At 37.1% G+C, this 16175-nt stretch overlaps 1 long non-coding RNA gene across 1 annotated transcript in view; it reads right to left on the reverse strand.

Annotated features, from left to right (window-relative positions):
• LOC134420999 (uncharacterized) overlaps positions 1-16175 on the reverse strand; it is a 105254-nt gene that overhangs the window by 14871 nt on the left and 74208 nt on the right. The window contains exon 3 of the long non-coding RNA XR_010028485.1: positions 2647-2693. This is a non-coding gene — a long non-coding RNA (uncharacterized LOC134420999). The remainder of the gene's footprint in view (positions 1-2646; positions 2694-16175) is intronic.

Here is a 16175-nt window from a genome sequence, read left to right on the forward strand (position 1 = left end):
TTTAGTCCCTAACACATGAATGCATATTTCTGTCACATATTTCTACTAAAAGGATGTTTCAATACTGTGTTTTTCTCAGTCTGTTAGGGCTCTTGCACCAAAAGAGACCCTACCATTTACTAAATATTCTTGAGGAGGAAAGATTCAAAAGAAAAACATGAGCTTCCTTTACAAATTGAGAATATTTCTTACTTGCTATGTGCCAAAACTGTACTCAGAATCATACAAGATGCAAAATGCAAACAGCCTTCCCCTCACAGTCCTTCAGTCCAAAATCCATTTTTACCATTCCAAACATTCCCTGATCTTAAACTGGATCATTCTCAAACAACACTGCTTCAGAACAAAGCAAAAATCAAATGCAAACCAAATAACACAGTTGATAATTAAATAAATAAATAAATAGCAAAACAAATTATATTGGATTTTTTTTTTATTTCCTGCAGTACATTCAGACACTAAGATTATATTTTTCCCTGTTTGGGAAATGCCCGCCTTGTATCATACAGTTCTTTGTATATATAACATTTCCATATACATACTGAAACGTGTGTAAAATTTGCCTGGGGAAGTATGAAAATACAACATTATAAATAGACAGCAAGGCAGATGGTGCTGTGCTGAGGAATGCAATCTAATATTTTTCTGAAATGTACAGGTGATATAAATTAGAAAATACCCCACAGTATTATGCAGCATAAAGGACACAAAAGGAAAGACTGATTTGGAAGCACACACAAACTAAAGGAATACCTGATTAACCTTTCACTGACTCCTGGTCCACGTGATGCAAAGCTTGCCTTCCTCCTAGAGTGATGGCTTTAGAAGAAGATGTTAAATTTAACCTCTGGCGCAATGATAAATTGACAATAAAAAATTCAATGGCTTGGTAATTACCAATCACTTTGGACATCGGCAACATTTTTCAGTTCTGTCAGTGCTCATTGGCACAAAAGCTTCAGCTGAAATTCTCTCGATCTCCCTCTTTTTAACTTTGTTTTCATGATGCAGATTAAATCTGCCACCCTATTACTGATTCATTTTCCTAATTTTTCATGTCTGCACCATGCCCCAGCTGCACTAGGCTGATAATTGTGGAGCCCAGCCCTGATGATTAACATCAGAAGAATTAATTATGCCTGCCATTAAAATTCCAGGTTGCACATGGTGATCAAGAAAAATTAAGTTTCTCTAGGCCTCTAAATCATTTCACCTTTGAGGAGAATGATAGTGACTCGACAGCTAAACTGCAGCCTGCGTTCCAGAAAAGGTCTAAACCACACACCCTTTGTGTAATTCCCTAAATGCCTTCCTAGTTATTCTTACTGGTTTATTCCACTTGCTAAAAAGATTTACTGCCCTCAAATAAAGACAACTAAACTATCTAGCTGATTGCTTGATTTTAATATGAACAGTCTTTTTTGCTCCTCTCTGAGACTCTTTGAGGAGTATCTGTTATAATAATTACCAGGTCAAGGCATCACACAGAGAATGGGAGATCCAGGAACAGAACTAATTTCATAAAATTGGTAGATAATTTCCTTTTGTCCCAGTTACAAACTGAAGGGAAATTATGATTTCAGTACTACATAAGGACAACGATTTTCTCAGAAATAAATTGATAATGAAACAAAACCAGATTCTTAAGATCTTTAGGCTAAATGGTAATGAGTAAGGAAAAGCCTGTTGACTGACTCATTTCAAAATAGACTTTTGCATGTGAAACTCAAAACACTTTCAGTCTAGCCTAAGGTATGATATTTACTAGAGCCATAAAGAGTAAGATGATTTGAGTTTATCGTGTTCTTTTTCCACATTATGTTTCATTTTTAAATTACCATAATCACGTATATTACAGGCTTGGCTTAGAAAACTGTGATGAGGAGTCATATTTTGATGAACACATGTAAAAATAACTTATTTAAAATAATAAACATCACAAAGAATATACATAAACTATGGACAATATCTGGTTCCATTCCTGTGTTTAGGCAATACCACCACAGCAAAACTGTTGTGGATGTTCTTGTTAGCTTTTATAGGTGACAGATTTCTAGAATAAACTCAACAGAATTGGACCAAAGAGCAGCACAAGAGCAATTATCTTCCCTATAAAATATGTTATAAAATGGGAATACTCAGTGCATTTAGAGATTAACTTCTACGGGAAGTCATGTGCATGGCGAAATAAGAGAAAGACCCTTCAATTTAAAACTTAAATCCTTGAGTTTAACATGAACATCACTGCTATAGCTCAAGGATATTGTATTCTATATAAAATAGGCCATTTAGAACTTGTGAGGACTTTATTGCACTCTCTCACGAATGACAACTAGCATAGTATTCATGATTAAATGAACATTTATTGTATTTGTAACAGTATTCCAGGAATGCCATAAAATGAAGCATGAAGTCATCCATTTAAACATTTTTAAAACATGTCTTAACTAAAAGCATTGAAAGTATCTCCTTAGAAGACTTATGGTTAAATCCAAAACCTTTTTCTTTCTGCCCCAAGGCACATATAACTCAAATGTACCAAGACTTTTGGCAAATCACAGATGTCTCCCCAGAGATCTAAGAAAACAGTCAAACACATTGTCAAAAGCCTATGAAATAAGGTGAGAGAAGTCTGAATACACTTACTGGTCTTGTCTGTTTCTATCATCTGTGAAGACAGAGCACATGGAGACCTAAAAGGGAAAGACATGACAAAAAACATTAAGAAATAGACTCAAAACACTGGTGTAAGATTGTCAAATTAGACTAGCATTCAGAACCATAAATGCTATTTTTAACAAGCATGACTATCAGTCAATATATTTAGGTGATAAAAGGTTAATCACAGATCTAATTTTAAGACCTCAAACAGAGAATGAATATTAATTGTACTGTTTTTTGACAAATCTAAAAAAATATTTCAAATGAATTTATTACATAAATACCTGAATGTTCTATCACAATCAGCACAGTATGAGCTCTGGGAGAAGATTACTTTCAACGACACTAGTCTTAAGGATGCCAAATCTTGAAAATAGCTTAAAAGGTTATTCTGGGATTAAGGTTTAGGATGTGAAAGATGGAGATTAATATGTTCCATTTTCCCTAAAAAGCTTTTGTTTAGTTGAACTTACTAGTTCATAGATGACTCTTGCTCCTACATATGTACCCAGAGTACTTTACACACACACCAGCCAGCTGGAATACAGCAGATGTTTAAGAGTCAAGACAACAGCACCTGCATTGTCCTCCCAAGCCAGAGTTAATACCCTGTCCAAATCCAGATTCCCTCATTTAGAGGTACTTGAATATAGTGTTTGACTAATTATTGTAGTGAACTGACAAAAAACTTCAGTTGGGGTCTTTAATAACCTCTTTTGGCTGTAAGATATTTCAGTTCTTAATTTCTAAGTTTTGGGTAATGAAAACATCTATTCAAAACTTGACCCGTTAGCACAGGGGAAAGGGAAGAGGAAGGGGAAAATCTTCTTGCAGAAAGAATTTTACAGAAGTACAGATACATTTATGTTATCATCTGAAATCAGAGAAAGTTCTGCCAGAGTTTTGTCCAGATGCTAAATCTTTCAGCCTACTGGAGAGCAGCTACAAGAAGTGGCACTGCTTTTTGTCAAGTGATATTCACAACCTAGCGGGGAAAAGCCTTGTAAATACTTTAGGATTAGTCTGATCAGCTCTAAACAACAAAAATAAGCCATACTTCATTTTGCAATAATTTTAGAGAAATTTAAATTGAGATTCAGTAATCAGAGGTCGGTGGCTCTGTATGCTGTGTATTAGATAAAGAGGTATCTGCTGTTTTAAGAGATATAATTACTATTTTTAATTGCTAAGCCTTTTTTACCCCCACCCCTCCTAAGCAAACCATCTACCACAGAAAAATTATTTTGTATTGTCATTTATGATCATCTCCTGCCATGCTTTATCCTGACTTATTTTGTCTATTCATTCCAATTACATGATAGGTGAAATGAGTTATTACCAGACATCATTACTGTTTGGGTTTTAACCTTTTCTGGTAATTCCCATCACCACAGCTGTTTGAAAGCCTTTGCATCTGCCATCCAAAATTCTGTTAACGTGGTTTTCTATAATATCACATTACAAACTTGTACTAGTTATACAATGTGCTCATCTTTGGTATGAAAATAATCCCAACAGCTATCATGTGTACGAGATCTGCCTAAAGGACAATGAGGCTGTCAGATTAATCTCCTGTGCACCTCCTTTTTGTGATGTTTTTGGTGTGACTACTATTCAGGTTTGAACATCCGCTTGAATATAGTCTATTAACAGATTTTAAATTTATTTATTATATATTAGCATGAACATGACCATGAACTTGAACACACTGTGACGGGTGCTATAAAAAATTGTATCTTTACCTCAAGAGTTCACTTTCCAAGACAAGACAAGTGAAAATGACAGGCCAATGGAGAAATACTAGTCAGTAATGAGGCTGGATTTATCCCCATGTTGTTATACATTTTTTGGAAGCCATTACAAAAAAAAAAAAAAAAAAAAGGAAAAAAGGGTTTGAGGAGAATAATTTAAAAGCATGTTTTTAAACAGAATAAGAATCGTGTCTGTTATTGTTATACACGCAAGGAAATAGCAAGAGGTGTTTTAGCACTGATGCACTGATATTTCAGCACTTTGATGTGTTTCTCCCTTTCATGTCATCTATATACTTTTGCAACTCCAAATCTACATTTATCTTTCCCATGCTGTCAATGTGACACTCATGTCACTCCTAGACTAGTCCCAACAACACATGAACATGTAAGAACACACAAAGCACAGCAATGAATGAATTTTGAGGTGCTGCCGGGAGCATGGATTCCTGAAGCCCAACATAGGCTGCCATACTTCACTGCAACTGGTCCTGTGCCCACCAGCTAGGACTTATTAGCCAGAGTTCCAGAGGAAAGCACACCTCCTGATCATCAATTCTGCCCCACTGCTGCACTTGTCAAACAGACTGGGAGCAGAATGGAAGTTAGACATGTCTCCATCTCTCATGTATCTCAAGGCAGTTGATGTCTCTCTATTCTCATACACAAATCCGGTGTGCCTCTCATGGTCCAAAGCAGTTCAGCAGGTCTGATTCCAGTGTTTGTCCTGAAAATTTGCCATACTTTTTGATCTGTATCAACTCAGTAACAATCAGAGACAACATTTCTGTATGATGCAAAGATCATGGAGGGCAACAAAGGGAAATACACTTTGAATTCTAACAGGCTTACAATTACATAGAGATGTGGAACTGATGTAGCTGGACATATCTGTCTCCAATATGAAATAAAAATTTCTTCTTCAATACAGGCAAAGGAGAGGAAAGGCCTTTTTCCTTTAATGCTGTTGAATGTCAGTTCAAGTACTCCAGTCTTCCTCACACAAATAATCACTGACTCCAAGAAGATAACTTGTGTTTCTAATGATAAGGTTTGCAGTCTCATTTACTGCAAAGAAAGTTGAAAAGAACAACTAGCATTTTATACACACAAATTCTGGGCTTACTTTTCTATTGATCACAATGAAGGGTACCAGTTTAAATAATTCCAGACTTGTTTCCAGTCAACTCTTAAATAAAGAAAATAGGATGATTTAGAGTACATCTTCAGTTCTATGCTAATCAGATCTGGGGTCAATCTCCCTGCCACTGTAATTTAACTTGCAGCATATCTGCCTGAAACATAACACAATGCATTCAGCATGGATTTTTCTATGTGTAAATCCAGAAGCACGTATACACTTAAACACACACCAACAAAGTTTTGCCACATATTTATGAGGCATTTCTAATCACAAACTGCCTGAGGATGCTCAGGTGTCAGGTCCTTTCCCAACAATGTTCCAGCAGACCAGCAAGCTTGCTGAGTCCTGAGATGACTTCTTCCACAGCAGACTTGTAGAAACTGGCAGATGATGGTGCAGCAGCCTGTTACCATGTGAGTAGGACGGGCTGGTCCCTGCAAGGATGTTCTGGCTCTGTGGCTGCCATCCTACTCATCCCAACTGTTAAACTGCCAGATGTAAGTAGGTTTCCATATTACAGACCTCTTCCAACTCTTCATTCAGAAAAAAGGATCTAAATTTGGAGCATACATTTTCTTTCACCACTTAAAATCCATGTTTATAGCCTGATTGGATTTGATCCTTTCTCAAGGATTTCAATGTCCTCAAGAAGTTTAAGTCCTCTTACTGTCAGGTCATTGTCTGGTTCTTCCATCTTTCACCTGGCATGTCCAGGAGAGCACCCAGCTGATTCAGATGGCAACCAGAGCTAGCTGATATCGCTTCCATGGCTGCTACAGTCCAAGGAGATTGTTAATTTTTTGGGGTGCAGATGGCCATTTCTGCAAGGCAGGGCAATGTTCACATCCCAGAAAAAAAAAGGTTTAAGCACACAGAGCTAATCTTATATTCCTGATATACTTATAACTTGCTAATCACATTTTATACAATTTAATACAGGTTCATGAAATCTCATGCAACTGGTCAGAGACAAGGTTCTTGTGCTCCAAGTTTAACAACTATAAATTATATTTTAGAACAGTTTTTTTCCTTCCAGTTTAAAATTTTTTTAATTAACTGTCACTACTTGCACAGGAATCTCTTTTAAATGTAAAAAGTAAAACGGCAGTTACTTAGGTCAGCCCATTTTGTCAGCAAGATGTCTGGTGGGATGATTCACACAAATGAAGATGTGGCAAAATATATCCACAACATTTTCGATTTCAAATATCCAGAGAAGATTTTGCAAATAGCAAAGTACCATGAAGTAATTTTTTAGCAACAATCAGAATAAGGATAAATAAATGAGAAAAAATCCCACAATATTTTTTTACGGAGCTATACTTAAAATATTACACTTTGCAAATAATTATATTGCTTAAGAAAAAACCAAACAAAAACCCCCAACAGCAGAAGTAGTGATTAATAACATTTCAGTTTGATATGCTTTCATTTGTTGAGGACCTGCTACCTTGGTCAATATTCCACCCCTGGAGATTTCCCTTTTCACATGTTACTGGTCCATTCTTCAGGTTTGGAGAACCAGCCACTAGTTTTAAACAATATCTAATTCCTTCCATATTACAGTGTCAGCTATGTTTCATTATCAAATACTTAAATATTGGAAAATTAGCAACCATCCTCCATATGCTGTAAAAGAACAAAATTAGCAAACTGATGGCAATCTAATAATTTCTGGTTTGAGCCTGGAATTTACAAAAATCTGGCATTCACTGTCAATGCATTTTTCTTCTGTGAAGTCTGGATGACTTCTGCACTAGTTTACCCTTATCTGACCTTCCATAAAATATAATTACATTTTCCTAAATGATATGTTTTCATATTCTTTGCAATTTTTGTTATATCTTCTGGAATGCAAATACATCTAGAAACTTACAAAACATCCTCACATTTTCTGCAGTGACTACTAGGCTCAATTCCTTGAGGGACTGACAGAAGAAAAAAAAAACCTCCTTTCTCATGTCTGTTTCCCCTCATCCTTATACCCAACATAACCAGGAGCAGTCAAAGGTCAGGGGACAAATGAGAGCTACTCAGCTAAGTGAGACTCTGCAAGTGACAAAGATAAATTGATATGCATGTGGGAAACTGGGATGAATGAAAAATGGAAAAGATGCTCCCACTGCTCTGGCACCTGTAACAGAAGAAAGAAAAACACATACCTTACTATCTGTGTCAAAACTGAACACAACATTTCCACTAAGGCTGGGAAAAATAGTGTGACATCTCTTGAAAATCAGAGGGTTGGCATTTAGGTGTTTTCACAGGTTTTACTGAAACACATAACTTCCAGGTTGCAGGATATATAGCAAAATAGGTCATATACTTGAAATATCACTCATACATCAGGTTCTCTGTCGAAGAACTGGATATTCACATGCAGACATGCTTTCGCAATTTTTCTGCAAGCAACCTCAGCTGAGGACCAAAGCTGTAAATCTCACTGTCTCAATCTGTTCATGAAATTTGCAGGACTTCATGATTTTAATATGGTCAAAATTTCCAAAACTCCTTTTAAACTCAAAAATTTTGCTGGAGCAACAAACCCTTGGCGATTCAGCTGTGTTCAAGATTTGATTCAGCTTTAATTTAATTAAAACAACTTTGCTCTTCATTAGTTGATACGTTATTGCAAAGCTTTGTACTCCTTTTAAGAATTGCCTCTTTCTGTGAGATTTGACTTCAGTAATTCGGGTAGGACTCCAAATGATAAATAACCTGAATATTGAACAAATGGCAACATTTCACTCATGCAGAGCAGGAAAATTTAGCCCCCATGGGTTATATTACAGGAAACTCCTTAAATCAAAATGTGGACACTCAATATTGAGGTGCATAAACTATAAGCTTTATTGATCATGTCTCTTGTGACTGGGCACTCCTGCCATGCTAGAGACATAATTCTGCATGGGACTGACTTCCTCCAACTTTCACTTAAGAGTGGTCAGCATCTAAAAATATAATAAAATCCTGTTTGTGCACACACGTATCTCCAAAGAGCATGTGGAAGAATTCTCAGGGGTATTCTATTTCTTCAGCTCTTCTGAAATCCTGGTCAGGCATCTAAGAATCCTGAAAGAAATTAATGGGTATGTTTTACAGGGGAGGAGGTTGCCTATTTGGCACAAAATGCAGTAAAAGTATGAAATGTTTTCTGATAAGAGGCCAATGCCATTTTGCTTTCTGATGCAGTGCAATGCTTGTAATCCATTTTTACATATTTGCATAATTTTCTTTCTATCAGTTTGAGTGACTATTTACCTGCCATGTATGCAGTGATGCTGAGTAGCTGCAGGAAAGGACAGCCAGCGGAGGGTGAAGGGAGATGCCAAGGTTATAAACCATTGTTTATATTTACTATCAAGCTTCACTTCCAGGGGAAGCTTCTCTAGCAGACAGAGGTGCAAATGCAGAATGTCACAGCTCTCTATCAGGCAACACCCTCCCTGGCCCACTCCTGTAAATTCTCCACAGTGGCATGTTTTATTGCCCTGGAGACACAACATGATGGCTATTTATTTAATTGCTTGGGAAGCCCAGCCAAAGAAGGGTGTCTCATGTTTGGCGTGTTAGTTTCCTGCTTGCAAATTTACAATTTAGCACCGTTTGGGTTTTCAGAGTCTCCTTGTTAAAAGTGCGAGGGGCCCACTTCCCCAGATGAAGCACAACTGCTTTGTGTGCCTCCAAGCAGCCCAAATCCCACAAAAGGCACTGAGTAGCAGTGCAGCCTGCTTGAAAACTGCTGTGTCCCACCCCTTCAGCCACTGACTAATATTTGACATATTCTCCAAGCAGAGCTTTAGATCCAGTTTGGTGTTTTCTCTGTCCTGTCCTTCCCTCCCCTCCTCCTGCCTGGTTCTGTAGACAGACAGCCACAATGCTCAATAGAAGCATAAGTCTTTAAACTGAAAATGTCATCACTTAGGAATACAAGAGAGTGGTATGTGTCATGTATGTCTGCAAAATGCAGTTGCTGTCTGTTACAGTCTGTAGCAACTTTTAAATCTGTCATCACGGCATGAACTTCATGTTAAGCTCCTTCCCAGTGCTTTAGCCAGGAAGTAAAGGGGGGAACATACTGTATCATTTATGGGCATGCTGGTGCTGGGTCAACCATGACATCACTCTCCACTCCACTGAGCTGTAATGAGGTGAAAAGGCAGCTTTAGAACAACATAGCACTTTATTTATTAGGAAAATTTAAGTGTGTGTGTATTTCAATTTATGATAAAACTGAAAACAAAGGTTATGGACTATAGCTCTCCTACAGCCCAACGTAAGTAGGGGAGGGAAGGCATTTTGTAGATGATGAGAGATTTAATGCACACTAAGCACAGAAGATTGAAAGTTCTCAGCAGGCTGAAATCCTGTACTGACAGCCCAGCCTATTAGAGATGGTACACAGCACGTTTTGCTGCAATCAAATTGTACTGTGCACTTTGATCAGAGCATGTCACTGAGCCAAGAGTCGAGACCACCTAACATCTTCAAACTCCAAAGGACATAGGCATAAAAACTGAGAACAGAGGAAAAATTTTGTGAGGTTTGGAGGCTAAAAGAGACCTTGATTGCAGGAGGCTCCCTAGAAACCTGCAAAATGCTTTTTAAAGCAACATTGAGAAGCTGGGCAGTTACATCTCTCGAAATTAATGGCTGAAATATAAGATGGACTTTTGTACTTTACAGTAAGGATTGGTTTTGTTTTGTTTTTCAATCACAGTTGGAGATGGAACAAAAGTAGTATAAAAAAAAGGGAGAAAAGCACAATGCAGAAGAGGTCTGATCAGATTTGCAGTTAATTGCTCTTGTTCCTTTTTTTTCAACTACGACCATATTATTTTTACCTCAGGCACAGCACCAGCAGCTGGCTTTCTTGAAAATCACTGCAAAAGCATCACTGCTGCTAACCTCCCTGTTTTGAACCTTGACTTGCTTCTGAAAAGAAAATCCCTCTGCCAGCTGATCACCAGCCTGGTAATCCCATCTCCCTTGGCACACACAACAAACCCCACACCCAGAGCATTAAAAGAATACTTTCAAAACACTACATGCAAGCTGGATTATTCTGTCTGGAAAATTTGAACGCTGCAAGTACCAGGTCTATGACATAATAATAATAAACAAATACACTACTACATATAATTAAATAGAGGATTATATCTAGATCTAACTGAAACATGCAGTTTGATATTGAAATTCTTCTATCCTGATTACAACATATTACACTTTAACAGCTCCAGTCCCAAGAAACAGCCTGAAATTGGTCTGTAGCCAGGATATCTAGGGTTCCAACCTTCCTGAACATCACAGACTTCTGATACATTGAAAATGTCTGAACAGTATTTGGCAGAAAATAACCCATGAAAAGCCCATCTGGAAGAGACAGTGTCAGCCCCTGAAAAAGGGTGTTCTTTTTTTCAAATTAGTGGTAAGACAATGTCTCAGCATGGTGCTAACATACAATGCACTGCTTGAGTTGTAATTACTCAGATTAAATATAAAACCACATTCCTCAGTGTTCACAGAGGTTTAAGAAGCCACGATGCAAAATCAAGTGTATAATTACTGACCAAACTCTCACATGGGGGAATAAATACTGCAAAGTATATTTATCCCAATAAAGGAAAAATTATAATTTAAAAAAATTTATTTAATACGTGTATCAGGCAAATGTCTTGGGTATTTTTAAAATCATACTTCATAAGGGAATATCAACCTTTTAGGAAAAAGGGATGAAGTAGGCAGAACAGACAGTTCTCTTCATTTCTGCCAAAAATATCTACTAGATGGAACCAAATATTGCATAAGTTGCAAGGTCTACATTTCCAGTTATGCTCTACAATTGATATGTAACAGAAAGAGCTGCGTAAATGGGGCACTTTATGCAGTAGGCAACTCCTCAATCCAAATGCAAGCAAAACCTAGATATCTTTCACTCTCTTTTTGTTATTTTCTTTATAGTTTTGGATAAGTTTAACCCCATCATGTCTTCTTGTGCTTCCTCTCCTTTCTAATCAGGTTTGATCTATCTATGGATTTCCTTACTTAGGAAGACATGTCCAAACATAATTCCACGAATGTGAAATCTCTTAGTCCACCACTCATTCTTAATGTCTGTTTGCCTTCTCCGTGCACATTTAAAAAACAATTCTGGAAAATTATATGAGGAATCCATTACTCAAAATATTTTTATTTAAATTTGACTTGTAAAACTCTGTCTGTACTTCCCCTCACATGTGTTACTTGTTTCCAGTACAGCATGAACCAACAGTAAACATTGTTTTTCATCTCTAGCTGATATGGAAAGCACCTGGAAGACAAAAGATGACTGATAAAAATCAGAACCAAGACTATACAGCATGATCCAAATTCATTGTTCCTATGTTTCCTCAAATGCTGACCTAAATTGAATTACAGTGTGAGTCTGGTGCTCTATCTGCATTTCTTATTAAATTGCTCACTGTTAGCATCTGCCTTTCCATTATACCTTGTGGCCTTTCTTACTCATTAATAACCTCACCATATGCCCCAAGTTCAGTACTTCCTCCACTGAATTTATTTTGCCATTTAAAGATTCTTTAAACTTCTTTCAGTATGTGAAATATCTTTGTAGAAGACAACAATAATAGTTCCTAAATTACCCACTACTTGCATGATGCTCTTTTCAACAGGTAGCCCTTTGTTATTTCAGCCCCCCTCAGTCACACCGAATATCAGACTATGAATCTCCAGTGTATGGAAAGGAACAGAGAAAAAAAGAAAAAATTATTGTCACTGTATTAATCCAGAATGAGCTACTCCTGAATACTCACTAACAGTTTTGACTACTCTAGCTCAAAGATTTGTAGCAAAATTTAAAAATAAAAGGAAAAAGACAGCAAAGAAACTGGAATATGCAGTGACTTCACAGAAATTATCAAATAGAGCAGGATTCTTTGCAGGATTCCAGGGCTTAAAGCCCTGTCTCTGAGAAGACATGAACCTAGGTATAAAAATCAGAATTTGCATGAAGTAGGTGAAAGGCATTCTTCTGTAATACAAGAATTAGGTGGTATCAAGTTAAAACAGTTCTAGAAATGCACAGTTTTACCAGCAAAATAAGACACAAGATGCCAGGAAAGCTGGAGATGTACACCATTTTAAAAATTAAAAACATCAATTTAAAAACCAGCTAGATATTTTCTTATGTGAAAAATCCATCCAGGGCTATTAAGCATAAAGATATCACCTTTGCTTCATAAATTCCTAGAGCTGTACATCAATGAAAACCAGAAGATAGAGAGAGGATTATCACTGTATGTTTGACCTAATCTCATGCCCTTCCCTAGGCAGGTATTAGTGGCTGCTGTTGGATGAAATCTGGGCTCTCTGGGCTGACAAAGGAACCGCAGTAATGCTAGCAGCAAAATTTAAAATCTCATTGTCTGGCACAGCCTACTGCCTGTGCAATGGACTTAGAAGAGAGAATGTGTGCTCCTGCCCCAGCTCCTCTCGGCTCCAGCACTAAACTGAGCTCTGGAACCAAACACAGAACTGGATCGAGTCTCCTGTGCCAGCAGGGGCATTGAGCTGGAGAGGAGCTGCAGAGGCTGCTCAGCAGTGCCTCACACAAACGCTGCTCTGACAATGCCTGCATCGTGCGGCTGCCCCACTGCAGAGCGCTCTGGCTCCCAGGCACCACGTCTGCCTCATCTCAGCCGTGCTGCCTGACACCACAGACCTTCTAAAACACTTCACCCACGGTTTTTCTGGGCTCACAGACGGTTCTCCTTTTAATTTTCTAATATTTCTTACAGTGCCTTATAACCTGCGCAGAAAAGGCTGAACAGGAAGGATCAGACAACGAAGCACAATGCAGGAAGATGCCAAATCAGTCAAAACCCCCACCCTATCCACACACAATCAGTGCCAGCTGTAGTCCAATTAAACTTAATCTAGTCACATGCTCATGTGTTCCTCAGAAATTAGAGGAAATCAATTCAAATGCTAATGAGAAAACCCATAATTTATTATCTGCTGAGGAATGCATGTTACATTAATTTTAACTGTAAACAATTATTTTTATTGCAAGATTAATTACACCATCTTACACAACTTCCTTTTTTCATAGTTTTTGAAGGAATTAGTTTCTGCTCCTGTTTTGTTGATCTGTCACAATATTTTAAGCCTGGAAAAGCGTAATTAATTTAGGAATACCACAAATGTGGTCTCCATTCTTCTGTCAAGGGAAAGTAGAAAAAATGTCTGGAGCAAAATACGGAAAGATCTGTTTGAAACTTATGACCTCAACAAAAGTACAAGAGCCGGGAAATAGTACAGTCATTATTGGGAGTCCAGAGCTAAAAACATAACACAAGAAAAGAAACCCCAGGTAAAAGCAAAAGAAAACCTTCCTGGGCAATAATCAAAAATGAATGAAAAATTGAATTTTGAGTTAACCCAAAAACTTCATTCAGTTGAATTAGAGGTTTGCTTTAATTTTTTGTTGATCATTTTTATGTGATTCTTTCTTTTCCTCTGAATATAAAGAAAAAAAATCAACTTCATTACACAGTCAGGTAGTAGCAAAATATTTTAACAATAAATACAAGTAAGTAGTTGGAAAAGCAGAAGCAATTCAGGAAAGCCTGTATTGTTTGCTGACCAGAAGTCCTACTGTTTTATAATAAAAGTATGTGTACACAATGAAACATCTGCATTATAGCTGAAGTTTATGGCAGTGATACAGAGAAAAATGATAATAATTCAAGCAATATTTATTTTCTTAGTTTCTAGACTTCATTTTTTTGTTTAAAAAGCTTTCTCTAATCTCAGAAAAATGTCAGTGATAAAATGCTTTTTCCTAAGCAGCCCATTATTCTTTTTATGTCTTCAGTCTTTAACACTTACCAAAACAAAAATCAAAACCAGAAATGCATTGAAGGAGTTCATTTAATGGCTCAACAAGCAAGAAGACCATCCAATGAGTAGTTTCATTTCACATTAATTTCTACGAGTTTACTCAGTACAGTTAAATCTGGACCTGAGATTTTGGGGATACAAATAAATGGGAGATTTTTCTTGCCAAGTATTTTAGCACTACTTCTGGTCACATTACTTTATAAGAAACATGACAAATGTAGCTCTTTTCTTCCTTGCAAACCCTTTGCAAAGCTGATTTGCACTTGCAGTAATTAATTAAGTACACATAATGTATTCTAATAAGGTTTTAACTATATTTGACATGGGTATAGTTTTAAAAATTGCAGCGTTTCTTTATTCTTGTCATGCAGTCATTAAATGCAATCACATGTATATATTTATAATAATGGTTAGCACACCTTTGTTGAGAAAAATAAAAGTGTAACATTGCAAACAACAAAACTGAAAGAATAACAGATAACACTGTTTGTTCTGTACAGTGCTGTTCAGATGCATATAGTGAGAAAGATAAGACTATATTCAACCTACAATCTCTAATGCAAACAGAATATATTCCAATAAATATTTGCCAAAAGTATCTGAGGACAAGTTTCAGAAGGTTGGGCAGAATGAACTGTTCATCCCCAAACTGTGGTTTTAGTATTAAATCAGATTACTGTGTTATAGAGAAACAGAGGTCCCATTTACAAGAGCTGCCAAGTTAATATCTGAGCTTAGCAAACATATCCAAATTTCTCAGTGTTTCTGTCACTGTCTTTACCTTCCTAATTGCACACAACTCAGTGTTTTTCTTCAACTTTGTGATTTGAAAAAGCACTGGTTTAAAAAAGTCTGTGTGAAATTGTGAGTTGTCAAGCAGCCTTGCTCAGAGTGCAAAGTTAAAAGCAAACAAAGGGCACAGGAACTCCAAACATCACCTGTGTTTGAATGTTGCTGGACCTATGCCCGGGCAGACTGAATAGTTCAGCAGCCATCAGAATTACACTTTCCCTGCTCTAAAGCGCCTTTGTTTTTCTGGGTGAAGCTGAATGTGGCTACGTAATTTGTTGCATTTGTTAAAGGAACTGGATGCATCACAGTTGCAGGTTCATCATTAATACTGGTTAAACTGCAAACCTCTCTACAAAGTAATAAAGGAAATGGAGCATACTAGCATATATCACATGTATATTAGGAACCAGTGCTGTTGCCATGATGCTCTGATTAAATAGTACAGTCTTCATTCACACCTCATGTGCAAACCTCACATACCAGTAAAACCAGAGAATGTGATGAAGCTACTCCAGACCCCTTTGTTCTTCTCATACTGCCAACATACAATGACCAAAGGAATTTTTCCTTGGCACAGGGTACTGTGTTGCCCTAGCATGTGTGTACCAACTCCTTCCTCCCAGTTTGCTCAAGCACAGTCTGCAGTTCATCCTGACTAGCACAAGCTTGGACATCTGTTCTTTTGACACTTTTCACCAATTAAAAACAGTGCTGACATTTTCCAGGAGAAGGATTCAGGATTTTTCAGAGTTATTTCGCAGGACAATAATAATCCCTAGAATTGTAGGAGTGCTGTCAAAGAAGACATAAGGAGAAAATGGAACCAAAACACTAATTCTGTTAAGTAAAAAAACCTAAATATAAGTAGTGAAATTTTATATTTCAAAATTTTATAGTTCAAAGACAGAGAGAATTATTAGATGCTT

The sequence above is a fragment of the Melospiza melodia genome, chromosome 8, assembly GCF_035770615.1.
Source record: "Melospiza melodia melodia isolate bMelMel2 chromosome 8, bMelMel2.pri, whole genome shotgun sequence".
NCBI lineage: Eukaryota > Metazoa > Chordata > Aves > Passeriformes > Passerellidae > Melospiza > Melospiza melodia.